This window comes from Cupressus sempervirens, chromosome 8, assembly GCF_028749045.1.
Source record: "Cupressus sempervirens isolate cs-2001-9-10 chromosome 8, ASM2874904v1, whole genome shotgun sequence".
Lineage (NCBI taxonomy): Eukaryota > Viridiplantae > Streptophyta > Pinopsida > Cupressales > Cupressaceae > Cupressus > Cupressus sempervirens.
This window is the reverse complement of record NC_143125.1, coordinates 425585136-425604401: the sequence shown is the minus strand read 5'-3', so window position 1 is coordinate 425604401 and position 19266 is coordinate 425585136.

Here is a 19266-nt window from a genome sequence, read left to right as displayed (position 1 = left end):
TACAAAATCACTTACTAAAACTTGCCTCTTTTATCAAGAAACTTTATAAATACAAAAAAACACAATTATTATTCAGCTTCAGGAATCATAATTCTTCTATATTAAAATGTTGTATCATCATTAAGCACTTGTCTATTCAAGCCAAGGTAGAACTTAAAATATTTTCTATAGTTTGTATTTGAGTTTTTGCCTTTTCACCTCTGTCTAAGGTTCTTGGTCTAGTTTAGGCCTTAGGTTTCATGGAAACCCTAATTCATATGAGGTTTATGAGGTGAGAGATGTCTTTATGGGGAGAGGTTAGTGAGTTGAGGATTAGTAAAATGATGAAATCTAAGAATTTTTGGTTTTTAGGGCTATCAATAAGGTGGTTGGGGAAGAATTTTTTGCTGCTATAGATAAGATAAAGCATAATACAAATATTGTGGTGATGTTTTTGGCCACAATTATGCATATAGATGAGGACAAAGAAACCATTACGTATTTCTATAGGAATGTGTTCAAAAATTCTATTATCAAGGAGTTGGACCAAGGCCTTGAAAATATCAATGATAATCTCAACATTCTAAAAAAGAGTGATTACGGTGCTCACAATTACCTAGTCCAAGTCTTCCCTATTCTGAAAATTAAGGCTTTCATAAGTTTTTTTAAGAGAAGGGAGGAGATTATAAGAAACTGGATGTTCCTTTTGGTTATCACTAACACCAATATTTGGGAGGATTGGAAAGCTCTCAAGTGGTATCTAGAAACTAAAGGATTTATGTGAAAAGGGTTTATCTCCTTTCAAAGTTTCTATTTCTCCTCTCCCTCTTATTCATGTTTGGTGTATGCTTTTTATATGTATATTCTAGCTTCGTAGTGTTTTTAGTTTTTGAGGGTTTTTTGGTTTCCACTTTTCTCCTTCTGTACCTTTTTCTTGTTTCCCCTTCTTATCATCACTTCCATTCTATTTCTACCCTTCCTTGCACTCCTTCTTTGATCTCCTGTCTCTATCTAGTTTCTATAAGTCTATAATTACACATAACTAATGAATATATAGTTACTCTTTTATCTAGCACTAGTAAATTTGGGCCTATTTTTTGATGTCATTTTCATCACCATTTTGAAAATTTCCCATCAAAAGCCCTCGTTGCTAAACTTTCATTAGAAGTTTGACGCATTTCACAAGCATTGATGTGTTGACAAAAATATTCATTAAAAATCAGCTTGATCTATGTCATGCATCCTAGCACCAGATGACTAGTTCAACACATTGAACTATCGATGATAGTGATAGATGATTCGATGAGCTTGTTATACTATTGACAACAAATAACATTGAAATTACAAAGAAAACTAAAGTCTTCAAAAAAAAAAAATATTGGGTCACAATACGCCTTCAGCGTATTTTAAGAATTAAGAACAAACTTGTTCAAGTGAGAGAGATTCGATCTAACACTTGAAGTTTCATTAGAGGGTATTAATTCTATTGATTTGTTGTTGGGGTTTTGAGAGGCAAAGTAGACAACACATAGAAGTAAGAACAAACTTGTTTGAGTGAGAGGGATTCAATCTGAAACTCAAAGTTTCATTAGAGGGTATTCGATCTACTAATTTTTTGCTAGGGTTTTGAGAAGTGAAGTAGACAACACAAAGAAGTTTTGGACAAACTTGAAACTAGTAATTGTAGTGCAGTGCCCATGGGTAGCACCGGTGAGATAAAATGCTTGTAGAGATTTTGAAATCTGAAGATATTATTGCTAGTGATGGCGCAACAATAGTTGTTGTCATCGTTGATGCAATTCTTAAACAATGTGTAAATTTTTTGTCTAAGGGTGTTCATCCTACCATTATGTCAAAGGCCTTTCATAGGGCCTTTGAGAAGGTCATCAAGATTTTAACTACCATGGCTATTCATGTCAAATTAACAAACTGTGACTCTTTAGTGAAAAGTATAAGCACTTCTTTGAATAGTAAGGTTGTTAGCCAATATTCTACCTTATTGGCCCCGCTTGTTGTTGACATTGTCTTGTTTTCATTACAAAATTCATTGTTGTTGACCACTTGCCAAAAATTTATTAAAAAATAAATAAATATGGGTGGATAAATATAAATAAATAAATATAATAAAATACAAATAGATAAAGGTTGTCAGCCAGTATTCTACCTTATTGTCCTTGCTTGTTGTTGACGTCTTCTTGAATGTCATCAACCCTGTGAAGCCTGACATTTTGGATTTGAGGGACATCAAAATTTTACAAAAATGGACAAGACTGTTGATGATATAAAGATGGTTAAGGGTTTTTTTTTTTATAAGAAGGCAAGCCATATGGATGGAGGCTCCACCAAGATTGAGAATGTGAAGATTGGCATAATACAATTCTAGATTTCACGTCCCAAGATGGACATTGAGAAGAACATTGTGGTCTCTAGTTATACAATGATGGATAGGATTTTGAAGGAGGAAAGGAATTATATTTTGGGTATAATAAAGAAGATCAAAGCCACTGGATGCAACATGCTATTCATCTAGAAGAATATTCTACAAGATGTCGTCACTAATCTTTCACTACATTATCTATCCAAGAAAAAGATTTTGGTGGTCAAGGATGTGGAAAGGGATGAAATCGAGTTCATTACCAAGACTTTGAATTGTTTACCGATTGCTAATATTGAACACTTTAGGGAGGAGAAGTTGTGGCTGAAAATGGATGTCTTTAGTAATTTAGATAGTGCATTTTGATCTATGAGGCTAAACGTGGATGTCTTTAATAATTTAAATTTATTATTTTGATACTATTGTTGGTCTTGATTTGTTAAACTTATTCACAGAGCCTCTAAGAAGGTCATCAAGGTTTTAACTGCCATGGCTATTCCTATTGAATTGATGGACCGTGACACTTTGGTGAAAAATGTGAGCACTTCTTTGAACAGTAAGGTTGCTAGCCAGTATTCTACCTTATTGGCCCTATTTTTTGTTCTCATCATCCTAAATTCATTACCAAATTCATTATTGTTGACCACATGCCATAAATTCATTACAAAATAAATAAATAAATACATAAGTATAAATAAATAAACATGGACGGATAAATACAAATAAATAAAGGTTGTCAACCAGTATTCTACCTTATTGGCCCCACTTGCTATTAATGTCATCCTAAATGTCGTCAACCCTACGAAGCTTGATATTGTGGATTTGAGGGACATCAAAGTTTTTCAAAAATTGGGCAGGACTATTGATGATACAAAGATGGTTAATGGTTTGTTGTTTTATAAGAAGGCAATCCATATGACTAGAGGCCCCACTAGAATTGAGAATGTGAAGATTGGCATAGTATAGTTAAATACAAATACAAATAAATAAATGAATAAATAAATACATAAATATAAGTAAATACATACATACATGGTTAAGTGCTACCTAACTATGTCCAAGTCATCTACACACTAGCAACATACTCTACCTACCAAGCTTCCTACATACTCATATACATGGGATCAAGACCCTTGAACTACTCACTCTAAGAAATATGTAGTTATGATTTCTAATTGTTTTGATATAGTTTTATTCCTATAACCACTAGTGAGCTTTACTCACCTAATACAACTCTTTGCCATCATACACCCACTTAGGCGAATCAAGCAATTTTCTATAATTACAATCCTATAATACCCTAGTGCAACCTTTATGTTGTAGTTTATAGTTGATGTAAGATTAAACTATAAATGTCCTAACTCACTCCTTATAGAGTTATGTTTAAAATATTGTGACAATAATCAATGGATCTAAATAGACCAGTCAAGTTCATGCTAGGTGGGAATAGTTGATTGTTCATTTTATTATGCCTAATATGATGACTATTCTATAGGAATTTGTAATGAACCTAGCTAATTAGCAAGTACACCAATTGAACTAGGTTATGGATTGTCACTTAGCATGGGTTGAGTGAGTTTTATTGTTTTATTATTTGGATTCTAGAATATGTATACAGCTAGAACAATTTTTTTGTTGTGCTAATATGTAATAAGAAACTTTAAAAAGATCTATCTATATATATAAAGACCAATTCCATGTCCATGACCTTGTGATGATATGATTTTGATATCTGTGTTGTACATAACAGTCATTTTCAAACTTTCTATCATTGCCTCTGATATGATTCTGGTGTCATTGTCATAAAATATGCCTCTAAAACTTTCTATATATGCCTCTAATATTTGTGTTGCTCCTCATTGATAATGCCATTGATGTAATGTCTCCTTTTATTAAAATGTGGGAATTAGGTACAAATAAATTACAAAACTCAATTGTAACAGACTTCTTTCCTTAAAGTCTCAAATAACACTTAAAACTGATAATGATTTATGTAAGAAAAATAGTCTACGGTACCACTTTTAAATGATAGTTCTTATGTTATACAATTGATATGATATATGAGAACAATGCCACTAATATCTCTGAACTAACTTCAGTCTCTTATCTATTCCATCCTTCCAAGAGAATCTTCAACATCTCATGAATGCATACCAACCTTCAAACACACACGCACACCATAACTAGGCATTTGTCACATTTTTTTTCAAGAATGTTTATTCACTATTTTTGCTTGCAACAATAGTTAACATGATGATTTGTGGTCAACTCTTCATAAGGAGAAATGGTTATGATTCAAACCCACAAGATAACTATCGAGACAAAAAAGAAATAATTCACACCTTCCCTAATCCCCATACAATGAAGATAATGCAATCAATGTATTTTTTATTCTAAATTTGCATAGTATTTACTGTGTAACAGTTAGCAATGAGGCCTTTTTCCATTACATGTTATTTATAAGAAGGTTAGTGCATTGTCCTAAAAGAAGTGTCATGATGAACATATGAAAATACAAGGATTTGGAGACATTTTGAATTAGAAAATATTGTGTTGACAAAAATGCCTATCCTAGAACTTCTCCAACATCCCAAGTAGGTTCTTGATCAAATTTTATGCCTTTTCACATGACCCATAAATGTGTTTGAGAAACATTGCCTTACAACACAAAGTGCTAATATGTAATAAGAAACTTAAATGTTTCCTACAATTGAGAAGTGTAAGAGTTAGATCATTATTTTGATTGAACATGGAAGAATTAATTTGTAAGGTCAAGAGTTGTGACCTATAAATTGATTGTCTTCAACCTAGTCTGGGGTGGAATAGTACTATATTGATTTGGAATGAAATAGAAACCCTTTTGGTGGTAAAATCCTTACTCTTGTTGATTCGATCTTCATCCCACCATAACATATACATACATACATATATAGATTCATACATATATATACATATACATACATACATATATAAATACATCATGGAGGAAAGTCAAATAGGTAAGCAAATGAATATCCATCTCTGTGATTCCCAATACAAATATTTATCATGAAGAGGGCTCATTAATGGAAGATGGAAACACAATAACCAAATTGAAATAGAGAGAAGAATGGAGACAAACCAAGCCAATGTTGGAAATGAAGCAATGATAGATATGCAAAGGATAAAGAGGATAATGGTACTCCTATGGTTCAATGCATAGCTGAGTAGGCATCCAAATTAGAACCAATCTATACAGTCTAATAGGTTCAATCAATTAAAACTTTTGGATATAATGAAGATGCAAAAGAAAGTCACAAATGAATATTAAAAGGTGTAAGACATCCAAGTCCAAGTGCACCTACAAAACCAATATCAAGTGTATTTTAGACATTTCTAAGGTCTTGTATCATAGGTTTATCATGAATACCATTAAGGCATGGACCCATTTTATTATCATTTTATACCATCAAAGGCACTTTTTTGGTCCAATAAACACTTAAAAATCTTAGATGGCTAGGTCTTTACAGAATCCAATCGAGGGTCAAAATCTTTTTTCCCATTGCTTTTTTCAAGGGTTTGGGCCCTTTTAAAATCCTTTTTTACCTTAATAATTTTTTTTGGTAAATCCTAAATCCAAGTGTTCATCCAATCTCTAGAAAGATAAAAATTACGCTATTGAAAATTGGATCTAATTCAAAATGAAAATAATGTGTTTCTAAAATTGAAATTTGTGTATGGTAAATAGATCATTTATTTTGCTGATGAAGAAAATTTTGGAATAGGATCTTGAGCTAAGTCAAGTCAACTGGTGAGATATTGAATCCTTGTACTATCTTGATAGACAACACCTCAAACTTCATGTTTCCAATAGGCTCTTCCAAAGGTTGTGCATACATATCCATTACTAGGGTATCAACACTTCCATGGAAGATTCCTCACTAACACTCTCACTAGGAGATCAAGGAAGAAAAATAGCTTAATGTCCACAAGTCTCCCAATTTTTTTCTAGGGTTATATGTTCAAATTAATTAGGCAATATGTTCAAAATTGGGCAATATGAACAATGTCTAAATTGCCATAATCATTTTCCAAAGTAAAAATTACCTTGAATCCTTACCCTGATATTAAGCAAGTTGCAAACAGAAATTACCTTGAACCCTTACAATGAAAATTAAAACTACCTTCAACCCTTATGCTAAAATTAAACAAGAAAATAGAAGAGGATGAGACCTTACCTTGAAAGCAAGTTCCAAATAGAAGAGGATGCAGATCATGCAAATGAATCCATCAAGCTTATCTTGATGGCACTGAAAATCTCTTAATTGGTCATGCCTGAAGCCTCCCACCTGCACCTTGCCGTGTGATATATTAAAATGAAGTTTCACTTTGTTTTTTGTTTATAATCCAATAACATCAAAAATTCAATGCCAATCTTAACTGTCATCAAAATTTTGACGTTATTGGGATCAGATTTTAAAAAAATTAAATTTGACAAGCCAAATTGCCCTACCATCGAAAATTAAAGTTGAAAATTACCCCCAACTGTACTAGTGTAGGTTATTGTTTTTTTATTGGTGTGCAATTGGTAATTGATCTTCTTTGAATTTCTTCTAGAAAGCATTAGTTTAAACATTCTGCACTAGGAAAGATGCATTATTTTAAATTTTGGTATGGATTTACTGGTTCCTTGTAATTGATATTAAGGTTACAAAATTATAATTATCTATGCTAGGCTTCTTTGAAACAAGGGCTCTTTATAAAATCTATTAATATAATTAATACATCCACAATAATTTCTTTCAAGCAAGATGAATTAAAATATAGTAAGCAAAAATAATGATTCTTAACCCTAAATCTAGGATGCTTTCTAAACCAATGGCAGGTATGAACCTAATAACAAAGCACAACATAAATTGGTGAAAACATTAATCTGCAAATACTAAGCATTAAAAAGAGCTTATTAGTTAAATCAAGAAAATAACTTATGATATGGGATGAGATTTCAAAATAATTAACTAGGAATTCTAGGATTAATTAGTCAACTATGAATACATCCAAATGGTAAATAAAGATTGAAATAATGGCTAAAATGCAACATATTTGGGAGATTAGATAGATCAATATAGAGAAGTTTTCAGTCCCCTTTTAATTGTTCAAATATGTGGCAATTATCAAAATGATCATAATAGATTCCTATACTGGTTTTTAATGCATTTGACTTTAGTTATACCTATTCTTGATTAAATATATAAACTAAAGACTAACTTCAAATCGGAAAATAATAGGATAATGACCAATTTAAAACTTTAAAAACATAATATAATTCTCAAAATACGAAAGAGTCTAGGAACATGATGTTTGACAAAGATACAATTCATGATGAAGTATACAATCCATCTAAACAATAAGAAATTATCAAGAGAGACTTTGAAACAAAGAATAAAAACATATATGAAATTATAGAATAAATTAAGAACCATCAAGAGAAATGCCTCAAAACATATACTAAAGGTGGCCATTATGAAAACAATTCTAATCACAAAGCAAAGAGAAAAAACTTTATAAATCAATATAAACAAAGCTCACCCTTAATCAAGAATCTAAATTAGGAAATAATAATGATCTAGGCTCAAATAACCTTCAAAATGAAGTTGACACCATCATAATCAATCACATAAAGAAAGAAAAATCAAATGACTCTAAATATTAGATAATGGTGCCAAATTAAACCAAACAAGAAATGAAAATCAGGGAAGACTAAACTATAGACACGTCTTAAGGGATGTGGCTATCCTCCCTACAAACTATATAGTTGACCAATTTTCAAAAAATTGAAAACATCATGGATTTTTCTAAAAAATTCAGCATTTGATCTTCATGATCTACATAGTTTGTAGTCGAAAATAACAACAACAAAAATTAAAAATCACTACATTTTTGTGAATTGCAGAAAAAAAAATGTTTGACTTTGTTTTGTCTTTAGTGAATTTTGTCTAGAAATTAGCTTGTCCCCATCTTAAGATAATAACCACATAACAAAACCTTAAATTCCTAAATTTTTAAATATATACAAATGATCAAAAGATATTTAAGGACTTTTTTCCTAAAAAAATATTTAAATGATATTGAATTAAGGAAACAATCCTCATTCTACTTTAATAAATGATGTAAAGAATGACTTTTTAAAGAAAACAACAAGCTTTCCTAGACTAACCCACGTATATTATAACCTTTTTTTCATTATTTAACAACTAACATTGATCTTTGTCAAGATGTGTCTATTTCTACAAATATAACTAATGATTCCATCAAACAAAGTTGCCAGTGTGGAGGATCCACAAGATATAAAGGAGGAATTATCTTCCAAAACCCCAAAACGGATTGGGGCAGTTGTGTATAAAATCAAGAAATTCAATTAAATACTAAAAGTATCTAGAAGGATATATCATTCATTGGGTTAAATAAAATTGGGTATGCCCCTTTTAACATTGTACTTTTTATAAGACCTTGGTGTTGGATAAGACTAGAGGCTTTCTTTCTCAATTCTTTCCTACCAATGTTAGTTTGAATGAAGACTCTGTGTTTTTTTTGTTTTTTTTAATAATATAAACTATAGGGCTTAGGCCTTTTACCAATCAAAAAATATATTTAAAAAACAAGATTTTTAAAAATGTAATTTTATCTTCTATAATAATTAATTTTTTATTTTGGAAGGATTCTACAATTTTGAGATTTAAAATAACTCATAAATTCAAATTTATTTATTTTGAAATATTTTATATTCAAATTCAATAAAATTTTGAATTTAAGAGAAAGATGAAATTGATATGAAATAAAATTAGAAATGAGAAGGAATTAGTTGAAACTAAGATTAAAGAACTAAACTAATTAGAGGAATTAATTACTCAACAATTTGGGGTAATTATTTCAATTTTGATACTACAAAAATTCAATTTTATTAAACGATAAAGACCACTCAATTAAAGGTAAGATAATTATATAATATTAATTAGTATTAAGAGAATGATTAGATTATTCAAAGATATGTTTAATGAGGAATTTGAAGACTAAATGATTAATTAGATAATTAAAGAATTATTCAATTAATAGAGGAACAATTAGTAATTAATGAACACTCATACGAATGAGACAATTTTGCGTGTCTACAAAAAATGAAATAAAATTGCTTATAGTCTTATTCGACTTAGAACTAGTGGTTTGAGAAGAGGAACTATGCATCAAAGAGTAAAAGATTGAAACACCACAAACTTATAGTATGACATACCATAGAAATATGTTTGATGCATTCTCACTAAAATGGATCAAAAAGTCAAGAAATATTATGGTATATTTTTAGACTAATGTTGCTATCAAACCTAATGATGTGACTTTAGTAGATCTATCTAAGGTGAAAATAAAGGTAAGGCCTTAAGTCTTGGATAATATTTTTAACACACAAATAGTTGACAACGATAAGGGTTTTCGCTTTTTTTTTGCAATGCATGGATATGTATGAAGGTTAAGAAATTAATTCAAAAGTTTTATAGAAGTTGTGTGGGTACCATCCTAAATAATTAGCACCCATGATAGGATGTCATTTAGGACCTAGTAGACCCTAATTTAGTGATTTCAGAATCAGATGTTCAATATGCTTGATCTTGGCAAGATTCCTCTTTTCCCACACCTTTTCACTCATTCATACAACCCATTTAAATATTGGCCTATTTCTTATGGGATATGTTTCTAATAGAATCATATATTTGGATTGTGGGGCCCAAATTTTGCCTTAGCTTAATGTTGGGGTATTAAAAGGATAAAAGCTTTTGTGGTGGACCTGGAATAATTTTGAACCTAGAAATGATGGATTGAGCTTAAACCCTCACATCTCTCCTCTTTTGATATATATTCATGATATACAACTTTTGCAATCAAGTTGTGAAGATTTTAAATAATAAAGGGCAATTAGATTCAAGATTTGAAGGCAAGTTCCCAATATTGAGATCTTCAAGCCTCTAATTTCAAGACCATTCATGTCAAATTTAATGCTTTCAATTTTATACATGTTCCTCTCCCATGATGGAAAAGTAGAGGAATTATAAATCAAATAAGAAGATCAATCTTCCATCCAACTTCCCCCCTCCTCTGTTAGTAATTATCAAACATATCTACATTGAAAATCTAGGTGTGACATTCATAGATCTATGGATTTGTGAGGGAATATTTGATTATACATCACATTCTAGGGCCAACTCTTTGGATTTCAAGTACATTTAAGAATCTTTGTGGGCATGAGAAATTTCTACATTTGTCCATGAGGGTTTATGCAATGTGAATAGATCATTTACCCTTTTACATACTTCCTTTGTTAAATTCTATTTTATTTATAAGATTGATATTCAAAGTAGGGTTTTTCCAATGAAATGCCTTTAGAAAAACTTTTCCCTTTTTTATTTGTGCAAGAACATGTGATAGAGTTGTCAAAGAAGATCTAGGCAACTTGGGAGTAACCCAATAATTTGTGGAAAAATCAAATGAAAAAATTAGGGATAGGTTGTCATTCCCATCTTGTCCTAGATACATGTTTCTAGTGTCATCATGTACTTGGCATCTTGAGCTCACATTTCAGCCACATGTCAGCTTTGTCTTGTGGTTTTTGTTTTTGTACATTTCAACTCATTATCTATTTGTATCAATCTATTTTTATTTATTATTTAGAAACTTTCTTAAATAATCATTTATATTACCACGTTTCATTTTTTATAATTGCATATTTTAGAGAATAATCATTGCCATACTTAATGTTTGAGTCTTCGCTTGGACCCAGTGGGAAATCTTCCTTCCCAAAATGTGCAATTCATGAAATTGGGAGATGATTTTCCTATCTATATATTGCTCCCTTTTCTTCATGTACATTTTTAGTGAACCTGATTCTTCATACATACTTCTTACTTTTGTTAGCTATATCCTCTTCATATTTAGAACTAGTTTGTATGCTTTACCTTAGATCTTTACATTTGATGGTAAGATGTTATTTACATTAAAAGAAATCCATTTTTCTTAGTTGAATTGTATATCTCTCAAATATTATATTTATATTAGCACTATTTTATTTTCATTCTCTTGTGCATAGGTGTTCTTACCTTGATTCCTACTTTTAGCATTTTGGATTTTGATAAGCAATAGACTTACATATTACTTTGATATTGAGCCTTCTATTTTTCTCAAGAATCTTAATGAGACCAACAGGCATATTAATTATAATAATGTTATTATTGAAAATAACTCTTTCCACTCTTCTTTGATAAAGATGAGGCTTGAAGAGTCCCGCCTATGCAAGTTCAATACTTTTGCATGAATTCAAATAATTTGAGTAGTGATTAGAATAAGAGAACTCTAATCTTGAGGTCATATCCATTATAGAAGGTTTAAGGAAGATAGTTCTTAATGATGAGAATAATATTGATGTTAAAAGTAGTGGTTTCTATTGCACAAAACTATTGGCATTTTAATGCCCAATACAACCACTAGACTTATAGAAGACATAGGAGGTTAATGAACCATGTTATAAACCCCCATGAAGGGCATCAACACACTACAAAAAATCCCCCTCCTAATGTTGCTATGAAGTGGATGGATTCATACCCATGACAAAGCTTTGATCCACTTGTTAGAAGTAGTAATTTTTGTTGCACCAAAGTATTGAACTATTAATTTCCAATATAACCACTAGACTTATCGAAAGCATAGGAGGCTATTAAACCATCTTAAAAATCCCCAAAGGGAAGTTGACATTGCAGAATATATCTCATCTCATTGATATAAATATCAAGTCTATTGGAGATTGTGCCCAAGTCCTAGTTTCACTCCACCTACAACTACTGTTGAGACCCTTATACCTATTTCTACCTCCATTCTTAGTGTGTCCTCCTACGATCCACCCATTATAAAAAACATTCAAAATATCAATCATATACATGTTAGCACTCCTAACCCTATCATTCTTACTATTCCTACAAATATTCTATATGATTTTTTTACCTTCATCAATGCCCACTTATAATAGTACTCCATTTTCATACTCCACCATTCCTTCCATTTTTCTTAATGCTCCAATAATTTCATAGATATCACCTACCACTCTTTCTACTAATTCTACCATTACTAGCTTGCCAAGAAAATCATGTCTTCCTTGCAATAACAAATTAATTTCATGATTCAATCCAAACTCAACATTCCTACTTGTGACATTTCTAGTCCTTTGGCTTTGGATGTCATGTGTTATTATTTCACACTATATTAAGTTTCCTCATCTTGAGACTTATAATGGTAAAGGTGATCCTTTGACCCATGTCAAAACCTTTCAAACATTGTGTAGTGATTTCTCTCATGATCACAGGTTCATGGCTAATTATTTTACTAGAACCTTTTGAGATAAAATATTACAATGATATTTATCTTACATCTCCTTATTCTATTGACTCCTTTATAAATCTTGCTAATGATTTCATGGACAATAATTCCAAAAGAATATTGAGCCTAATATTTCTTCGGTTGATTTAATGCATTGAAAACAAGGAATACATTTTTTTAAAGTGACTAATTTCATTGGTAGATTTAAGAATTTGCATGCTTAGTTCTCTTATCTTGTACTTGATATTGAAGATAAATATATTTTCATTTCTAATTAAAAGAAAGAAAAAAAGAATCAGAGATAAGGTTGTGGTGTTTCATAATTACCAACTTCAAGTGAGTTAATTTGAGAGCACTACTCCAATGGCTCTAGTTGATAAGAGTGACACTTCATCTTATAACAAGTTTTCAAAAACCAAAGAACTTCATTAAAATCAATAAGTCATCCAAAAATGTTGATGAGCAAGTGACATCAATACCTAAAAGTGTGGCTCATTTGTCTTTTACTTTTAAACCTTAATCTTACTCTATTTTCTAAGTATTTGTGTAATGTGATGTTGAGTTTGATTAGTGCTAACATGTTAACTCTTACTCCTATTAAATTTATTGACACATCTAAACCTTTTCCCAATTCCTTTTGTTACAAAGGTTTTTGCCAATAGTATCGTCAACCAGATCATGATATTGAAAAATCTTTCTAGTTGAAACCTTGTTATTCAAAACCTTATAGATTCAAATACTATATATGTTGAGGGTGTTAATGATCAAAGAAAAAAAAATGTAAAATCTGGAGTTACCAAAACTTACAAATCTATAGAAACCCTTTTCCATCTCATTTGACCAATAATGTTGAGTCTACATACTCTTTTCCTTATTTCACTCATGTTGTTGGCTATGACAATACATATATTCAAGCTAATAATTTTGTCAACCCCATCAATCATTCCCCACCCAAATCTTAACTCAAACTTGAACGTAAGATTCACATTACCTTTGATCTTAGTGAGATGATTAAAGTGCCTGATGATCCTCTTTACATTATTGTAAAGGTTAATGATCTTTATTCACATAGTGTCCTTGTTGAACCACTTCTATGATGAATGTGATAAGTGAAGAACATTTTTACAATAGACAATTACAACATGATTTATATGATAAATGTATTATTGTGATCCAAACTTACAATGGTTTCTAAAATCCTACTCATAGTTCTATTACATATCCCTTAAAAGTTGGTAGTAAAACTTTGAATATCACATTCGTTGTCATCCCTATTTTTTTTATTAGTTTCATGTTTTTGAAATTAAAAGTGACCAAAACAAGGGGGTCGACCCATACAAGCAAAAGTATGGTAACCAACACACTACCAACAGAAACCACCAGCAGACAAAAGAGTAACTAAACATCAACATAGTTCCAAATGTTTACAAAAACTAACAGAGTTCAAGAGCAACTAAGCTAAAACCAAGCTAAGAAAACTAGCAAACTACAAAATTCAACCTAGCCAAAATTGGCATAATAGGCCAACCCGAGTCATAATTACAACTATAAACCAAAAAAACCTTAACCAATAGTAAAACATAAAAAAGTCTTGGATACAAGGATCCCAGTAAACTAAGAAACTTAATTTTCTTTATCCCCTTCCCCTTCATATCCAGTAGGATCTAGGCCTAGTCATCAGCAGGGAACTTGACGAGCAGCTTGTGGTCCTGCATAGCCATATTCATGTCCTCCTTTTCCTGTGCAAGCAATTGAAGGGTGGTGGCTGCAACATGTGTGACTTTGACGCCAAATTTGGAGAAGGTAAAAAACCCCTTCTCCAAAGTTTTAACCCTCCTCTCCAATTTAGCATATCATTCTTGTAGCATCTTGGTCCCTTCCTTAGTCTCTATTTCCACCTTTAAAGCTTCCTCCTTAGCTTTTAGCACTTGGATTTCATCTTGCAAAACACTTGGGTTAGAGGAAACCTTAGAATTATCCTTAACTGAGGATGAAATAGTTATGGGAGAAGTCTCCATCTTGATACTCTCTTCAAAAAAGGTAATGGGTTTGAGGAAAAAGTTGGTAGACACATGGGTGATCTTTGTATTCACAGCATTACCAGCAGACACTTGGGTCTAGGCATTATCCACCGAGTTATCCCTCAAGTTAAAAAATTTCTCCACCTCCTCCTTTCCATCATCCTTCTTGGAATTAGAATTATCTTCCTCCTCCCCTCCTCCATTATTGTTTTCTAAACTATCTTCCTCAACCTCCTCAACTAGATATCTGAGGGATTTTTGTTTGCACCTAGCTTGAGATTGTTCAAGCCTACCAGATCTCCTCCTAACCTTACCCTAGTATGCTCTTTTGAATCCTCTCCATCAACCTCAACCGATTTTTCAATTTTTGTCTTCTTGTTTCCCCTTTGTTCTTCTGTTGTATCAAGTTTTTTCTTTTTCTTGTTTTCCCTACTAGGGGAGGGTCAAGGGTGTGAATTTTAGTTCCCGTATTGGACCTCGGGGGTGAATTTTGGTGGTGGAGCTGGTTATCCACCACCACCACCCTAGGGGGGCACAAGGCTAGGTGAAACTGATAGAGACAAAAGATTAAACCTTGATGAATTATGGTAAAATTTAAACCTTTACTCCTTTTTTCTCTAACATCAACAACCATATCCTCAAGGGAATGCATAAGATAAAAGGGGATAGAAATGAAATCCCTATACCTAAAATGGTTTAACAAAGGGAAATCATAGTAATAACAGACACCAAACTTTCCCTCTAGCATCAGATACCTCATAAGGACCAAGCACACATCATCCCATGGGGCAGACAACTTGTCTCTTTTAAACCCTCCTCTGTAATGAATCAGCTCCTCACCTTCTGCGAAGAAGCTATTCATACTGGCCTCATCAGTAATTTTGGTAAACTTTCTCCATTTTTTCCCCTTCATTGAGAGGCTAGTCACCATGGCAATCACTTCCTCAGTGACTTGGAAGGTGATACCATTAATAGTAACTTCCTCTCATTCCATCCATTAACAAATTGGAGCACACAGTTCTTGTTGTACCTTTCCATCAACTACATGTAGGGCAAAAAACCCCCTTCCTTTAGAAGAAACCAAGTGGTCATCCTATCTTTAAAATTCTCCATTTTCGTGGGTTCCAACCTATTCAAGTCCCCACCCATCTCTATTTCACCAATTTCCTACTCCCCTTCTTTAGTAATATGCATCTGAACTTTCTCAATAACAATCTCTCTACAACTACTCTCCACCTTTAACCCTTTAACAACGAGAAAATAAAATTTGTAGACCCATGTTTGATCAGCTCCAAAATCCCATGTGAGATTATTATGGGATTTGTGAATGTATAAAATCATAATTTTCACACCTCGACGTTTTCTGACATCTTGATTAATGATATCTTTCGTACTTCCAATTGGAAAGTAATTTGAAACTCGCAATGGGTTGCCATAATTATGAAGTGACATCTCTCTTAATTTGTAATCACTCTAATTACCATTTGTACAATCACATCTTCCCATTATTTCCAAAAAGCTATTATTAAATTTAGCGAACAATATCACCATGTTGCCAAATTTGGCCCTACTTTTAAAATTTATGGTCATCATCATCTATTATTCCTACCTCTTTCCATGATTATCAACGACTTAATATCTTCGTTGAGATCAACCCAATTCCTCTAGCATGTGATTGCCATTGCATTAAACCCCATGGCAGCCGCCACATCTACCACCTTGTTTCCTTCCCTGTAGATGTGTTGTAGGTGGACATTTTCCATTCTGTTCAAGACTTGCTTGATATCCATAATGGTGTTTCGAATATTCCAACCCGATCTGGCCACTCCCTTAACCAAGTCAATGATTATTTGGAGTCCCCCTCGATTCTTAACTCCTTAATTTGCATTTCCCTAGTTAGCTGAAGGTCCCATAATAGCACCATAGCTTCAGCCAAATTATTTCTTCCATTTCCCACCTTTCCTACATACACCAACAACACATCACCATTTCTATCTCGTAGCAGTCCTCCCGCCGCTCCTATTCCTCCATTTGCAGCACCATTGAAGTCCAGTTTATATTGCATTAGGGTGGGGGGTCTCCATCTCGTCTATTGTCTCATCATTATTTTTGAGTTATCAAAGAGGAAAAAATCCTCATGACAACCCCATCTTTCAGCAACTAGGCCTTCATGTCTAGCTGGTTCCTCCTTTGGCAGTTTACATTTAGCTACTCTTAAATTTTCCTTCAACAATTTGTCCATTATTCCAAAAATCACATCCTCCGATTTACTCTCCTCCCTAAATAATTTTTTATTTCTTTCTTTCCATATGTGCCAACAAACATATGGTGGAATAATTTTCCATAGAAAAACCAATCTAAGGTGATGAAAGGGACAACACCAATTTTCCACAAACTGTCCTAGATTATCTTTCATAACCCAGTCCAAGCCAAATATTTCCCAAACCTTAGCCCAAATCCCTAAAGCATATTGGAAATCTAAGAAAAGGTGGGAAATACTTTCTTCATTTTCTTTACAAAGACATCAATGATTTGTTATATAAAAACCCCTTCTTTTCAAGTTGCCCAAAGTTGAGATTTTACCATGCGGAGTCGTCCACCAAAAGAAATTAATTTTAGGAATAAGGTCAATAATACATACCTTGCACCACAATGTTGGGCAAGGGTCCTTACTAAACCTGAATGTGTATGTTGATTTGATAGTGAAGTTACCATTTGGAGTTAAGTACCAAGCCATAGTGTCCTCCTGAGGTAATAGGGAGAGTCTTTGTTCCTTTATCAACTCTTCCAATTCCTTAAGGAGAAGAATATCCTCTTGGGAGTAATCTTCCTTATAAAGTTGTTTCCACCTCCTCTCCTGATCAATATAGTCTCTGACTCTTCCCCCTACCTCATTTTTAAGTAATTCCATTAATCTACTAAATTTATTGAAGACGAGCAATTTCCCCTCCATACACCTGTCTTCCCAAAATATGATATTGAAATCATTCCCCACAATCCACCTCAGACCTTCTCTTAATAAACTTCTATTTCTAACAATATTCTACCCTATTTTTGAACCTCCAAAAAGGTCATTGCAAAATAGATTCCACTTCAAGGAGGTATTAGACAAATATTTGGCTTTCATGATATTGCCCCAATTAGTATTTTCTTCAGCCAGTCTCTAGCCAATTTTCGTAAGGAGAGCTTTGTTAAGGTCCTGAAGCCTTCTTACACCCAACCCCCCCTTAATCTTTGGTTTACACACCTCCTCCCAATTAACTAAACTCAATTTATTTTTCTCCTCTGTCCTTGACTAAAGGAAATTCCTTTGTATTCTCTCGATTTTCTCCACCATTTTTTGATTAATTTTGAAAATGGATAAGAAGTTTCCTTGAAGAGCAGCAGAGAGCAGTTGTAATTTTATAGCATTGGTTAAAATCTTCCCTTTCCACCCTACAAGCTTCCTCTGAATTCTCTCCACTATCGTGTTCCAGAAGTCATTAGTCACTTCCTTAGTAGTAAGTGGTAATCCAAGATAAGTATCCAGGAGGCTAGCTGATTGGCATTCCAGAATGTTCCTTATCTTCCTTTGTGATGAGGCTTCAGTGTTAAAGAAATAAATTTTACTCTTGTGGTAATTCACTCACTGCCCTGAACTTTCTTCATAATTATGCAATGTCATCTTCCAAGCTTTCGCCTCCATTACTGAAGATTCTCCAAATAGGAAAGTTTCATCAACAAACTATTGAATGACCTCAATTTCAACAGTAGTAGTAGGTTTAACCCCTTTGACATAGCTTGTACTCACTAATTTATAGAATGACCTCCCTAAGACTTCAACAACCATAATAAAGAGGTAGGGAGAAAGTGGATCACCCTATCTTAAACCTTTCTCTGCAGCAAAGTCGCCCCAGGGGGAACCATTAAGCAGGATAGAATATTGCACTGAGCCAACCATCGTCATGATCAAGTTTATAATCTTATTATTAAATCCCACTTTTTCCAGTAAATCCTAAAGGAAGTCCCAATTGACCTTATCATAGGCTTTGGAAATATCCAATTTGAATGCCATCCCCAGTTTTCCATTTTTCTCCATAGAATGAATAACCTCATGTGTGGTTATAGCCACGTCCAAAATCTGTCTTCCCAGAACAAATCCTTTCTAAGGGCTACCAATTATTCTTTCCAAGAAAGGCTTAATTCTATTCAATAAAACTTTGGCAAAGATCTTATAAATAGTATTACATAAGTTTATAGATCTAAAGTCAAGTAGGCTCAAAGGAGTAGAGATTTTAGGAACTAAAGCAATAAAGGTCTTGTTAATCCTCCTTAGCAGGTTACCAGTTCTGAAAAAATCCCTAGTGGCCCAAATCACTTTCGATTTAACCACCTCCCAGAAATGCTGGAAAAACACTGGAGGAAACCCATCCAGGCTCGGAGCCTTATAGGCTTTCATAGAAAACACTGCACTTTTCACCTCCTCCTTAGTGATATTACCAAGTATCTGGTTATTCTCCT